This window comes from Vicia villosa, linkage group LG2 (genome assembly GCF_029867415.1).
Source record: "Vicia villosa cultivar HV-30 ecotype Madison, WI linkage group LG2, Vvil1.0, whole genome shotgun sequence".
Taxonomy (NCBI): domain Eukaryota; kingdom Viridiplantae; phylum Streptophyta; class Magnoliopsida; order Fabales; family Fabaceae; genus Vicia; species Vicia villosa.
In genome coordinates this window covers 10855868-10860688 of record NC_081181.1, presented here as the reverse complement: position 1 = coordinate 10860688, position 4821 = coordinate 10855868, and the positions used below count along the sequence as shown (strand labels likewise).

Genomic DNA, 4821 nt, shown 5'->3' with positions numbered 1-4821 from the left:
CAAGCTACCGTGACGATCCATTCTGATCAGGTTAGATCAATTAATAATTTTATTTTCCCTCTTTATAATTCACCTCCAACATGATTTGTCGTTATAAATTATATTTATATATTAGTCACGTCGTTTTAAAGTTAACTTATACATAACATGTGTGATCTTTTTAATAATGTGAGTTGAAACTTAACAAATGGATTTTTTTTCGAAGACTCAAACCAAATGCTACCTCATGGTTTTCTTGCTTGGTATCATGCACCCATACTGTTCTTTGTTGTCATTTGTTTCTTATGTATAACCTAACTTCATTTATAGTTGTTGTCATTTTCTTCTTATCTATCACCAAACTTCATAATAATTTTCATGCTGACAATAATATGGAAATCGGGTTTTCCATCAAAAGGAAACTTCATATTCTATAAATTTAGAGTTAGGATAGATTAATAACCCTGAGTCTTAGTCTCCTTTAAATCATCTCATTTCTCAGAATCAGAAAAACTTTTTATAATAACTGGAGTTCTAAAATTTAAAAGAAAGATAAGAAACAAAGTATTTTTATTAAGAAGAAATATTAATAGTAAATTTAATACTTTTTTGTAAAATTCTTTTAATTTTTCTATAATAAGTGTTTCTTTTACTTTCTAAATCTATTATCCGTGCTAATATAATGTTGTTTTTCTTTAGTTGTTGAAAGTATTGTATATGCGCAAGTAAAATATGAATTTTTTTCCTACCAATTCTTTAATTTTCTGGCCTATTAATTAAAAAATAATATAAAATAGAAATAAAGAAATAAATATAACATATTAATTATTAAGACTCTAAAAAGTTATAAACATCTCATAATTTTAAAAAATAATAAAAACTTGCTAACAATTTGCTTAATAGATAGAAAAAGACAGCAAAAACTAATGATAGAATATAATATATTTTGAATCTATCTATTTAATAATAGTAAATTTTAATAAAGTAAATTTTAATTACTTTGGAACACTATTCCATTCTTAAAGATAACCATTTAAATTAAATTATAAATTTAACTTCTCATTACAAAATTATGTGAATAAATTAAATTAAATTAAAATAAATAAATCTTATATTAAATCAAATAAAACTGCTTTCGTAATCAGGGACGGAGCCAGAAATATTGAACAGTGGGGGCTATATATATATATATATATATATATATATATATATATATATATATATATATATATATATATATATATATATATATATATATATATATATATAGTTTTAAATAATGAAAAAAGAAATGTTGCATCGACAATTTAAATTAATTTTATACTGTCAACTAATGACGATCATGTATTCTTTTAAATTAGACTAAAATTTTTAAATTATTTATATGACATGACAAGATGGTATATTTTTAATGAATGACAATTTTTAAAACTTTTTTATACTCTGTATCTTAATTAAACTCTTAAATAATATAATAATTTATTTTTTAAAATATAAATATACATCACAATTATTCTTAAAAATTTTCATATTTAAAAATAATTAAAAGAAATTTATATTTAAAAATATTTTTAATTTTTCATATTTATAAATAATTGACAATTTTTTTATGTTCCATGCATATCTATCACTATAACATATATGTCAATTTGATTAAATTGAATTTTTTTCAAATTTTTAAATTACATGTGATTCAATTAGATTGTTATGACAGTGCATGTTGGAAAATTTAATTGAATATTTAAAATAATTTTGAAATAATGGATTAAGTAGCTATATATTAAAGGTAAGGTCATTGTTACATGTTTGATAGGTATAATAATTGTTATAACTCTATCGCCGGAGCCCCCACCCCATCATGATATATGAAACATTTTTAAATAAATTATTTATGTAATAGAATTTCATGATGTATAATATATAGTATTATATCTTGGTTGTAGATGATTTAAAAGTTAGTGGGGTCATGAGCCCACACTTCAATGGGAATAGCTTCGTCCCTATTCGTAATTACCCATAAAAAGTTGAAAGACATTAATTTCATAAAAAAATATATATAGATTTTCTTTAAACAAACTTAATTCAATATAGCAAATTAGGGGAGACCACAGTCACCCGTTTTTTTAATGTAAAAGTTAAGAGAAAGTTGCTTTTGGGAACAGGAGGTTACTAAACTAATGAGGAAACTTAATGAATTTAGTAAAATGAGGAACGAGATGCTTCTTCCAGCCAGAAGTTACTAAACTAAAAAAAAGAAGCTTAAAGACTTTATGGAAGAGACAAACAAGATGATTTTAATAACTAAGAAGTATGAAATAATTAGAATCCTACCAAAATAAAAGAATAAAAGCAAAAAAAATTGTTGATATTTCTTTTTTTTAATTGACAATATTATATTTTTTGAACTTCGGCTTCTTTGTTTTCTATAAATTGAATAATCATCAAGTATTTAAAATACACAAAATGTTTCTTTCATAAACTAAAATTAGTTATAGTTGACGAATTGGTACTCTCATACCAACATCTTTGATAACATGTATCATTTAATTAACTTGTCTCGTACTTGTTTTAGAGTAAATTTAAGCACTTTTGTGGTTTTATATTTGTATGTTGTGTTTCAAGTACTTGTCACTTTATGATTTATGCGCACAAAATGGGCAAAAACACGAAGAAAAAAAATACACCAAGTTCTGACTGTCATGACGGTCGCCAAAACCCAAGGTGCCCATATCGTCAAGAGTCAACAAAACAAGGAGCCCAAGTCAAAGTAGCATGACGGGCAGACTGACAGCCTAACTGACGCCCGTCATGGCTCTACGATCTAGAGATCCTTTAAAGGAGTTATGGCGGGCAGGTCGTCCGCCTAAATGACGTTCGTCATGACGTATTGAACCAAAAAAATTGCACAAGAAAGTGCAGTTCTTCCTCACGTTCTCATACTTTCTCCCATTCACTTTGCACGATTACAACAGATCTAGTAGAATTTTAGCCTATAAATAAGCCATTTAAACTCAGAAATTGGCATCCAACCTTTGTAATAGCCATAGAATTCACTTGTAAAATCATTAACATCTCATATTAAGGTATTCTTGCAAACTTAATTTTCTGCCCTTGGAGCAATTTTTTATTTTGTTGTTGTTGTATTTCTCTACTTTGTTGATGCTTTATTTTCATTACTTGCACCTTTACTTCAAGTCAATATTGTACCGGATTAAAAGTATCCCTTCAGAGCATTTATTCTATTCGAGTTTTTTCTTTTCTTTTTGGTTTTCACCACCATTATCCACTCTATTGTACCAACTAATCTGTTTCGGGTCAGTTCTAGCATCAAGTGGTTCCAGCCTCCTCCTAATCACAGTTGCAGGTGATCAAACTGTGATTCTCCCTACTTAGTTCAGCTCCAATCACAACTGGACCAACTAACGATCGGTTTCTATTTAAGTTTCTACTTTTATGCAATTTCCATGTCCAATTTACTTGCTGATTTTTATGACGAATGCCATGATTTTATGCCTTTTATTTACTGCTTTCGATATGTTTGTAGATTTGTTGAGTTCAGAACACGAGGACCGTCATACCGACGATATTAAAATAAATACCATGCTAAATACTTGTAATGAAAATGTTTTTTTAGTTCTAAAAAATTTTGTTTTTAAAGATGAAATTTTTCACGAAAGTTGAAATGACGAGATACTGATTTCAACTCAAAAGAGAGGAATTGTATCTTACTAAATAAAATTTAGATTTTTTATTATAAAAAGTGACAATGCTGAGAATTAAATAATAAATTATTATTTTCTAAAAGGGATTTCAAATCCGTAACTTGAATCACATGACAGCGGGCAATTACGGATTTGAAATCCGGAACCAGACACACGAAAGCGGACGGTACCTCTAACTTAGTTTTTTCTGCGAAAAATATTTTCTCGTTATAAAAATAAGTTGAAATTTAAAAGAGTAACATAGGTAGATGGAATCCATGTTTCGGCCTCCTGTTATTAAAATTTGAATTAAACTCGTATTTTTAATTATGCCCAAATCAAACTATCGGTGTAGTCTTAGATAAACACTGTAGTGACTGATTTTCAATTTCGGTAATCTTTTATACTATAATCGGTAAAGTCGTGCAATTGCGGCCTATCAAGTTTTTAGCACCGTTGTCGGACCAATTTCATCAATATCGTAGTTTTGTTTTTAAAACGTATAGACTAAGGCATTCTTTCTATTTCAATTAGTTTTTCCCTCGTACTAGTTGTATGAGAAAAACTTGTAGCACCGAGATTCTAGTCTAACCGATCAACGAAATCAAGCGCTACCTACGTGTTAGACGCCAACTTCAAGGAATTCAACTTGAAATGGAGGAAAATGATAACCGCTCACTCAAGGATTTCACTATCCCTCTAATGACGAACCCCACTCAAGTAGTGTTAATCCTGCGATCCAGGCTAATAAATTCGAGTTAAAACCCTCTATGTTATAGATAGTGAAGTACAATTAATTCTTCGGTAACCCATCAAAGGATCCAAACCTGCGCTTATTAGTCTTTGTCCAGTTCGTCCATATGCTGAGAAGCAATGGTGTCAACCCTGAGGCCATTAGACTGTGTTTATTTCCTTTCTCCCTGAGGGACAAAGCATGAGCGTGGCTACAGTCCTTACCGTCAAATTCCTTAACTACAAGGAATGAATTAAAGAAGGTGTTCCTTGCAATGTACTTCTTGCCTAGCAAAATGGCACAATTAAGGAACCAAATTACATGCTTTAGACAGATGAATGGTGAGTCGCTCTTTGAAGCATAGGAGCGATACAATAAGATGATGAGATCCTACCCTCACCACAGGTT

The 4821-nt window shown here is 29.0% G+C and overlaps 1 non-coding gene across 1 annotated transcript; it reads right to left on the bottom strand.

Moving 5' to 3' along the window:
• Positions 1–4713: 4713 nt before the first annotated feature.
• Positions 4714–4821, bottom strand: LOC131654414 (small nucleolar RNA R71). Its single transcript, XR_009299454.1, has one exon. It is a non-coding gene; the product is annotated as a small nucleolar RNA R71 (small nucleolar RNA).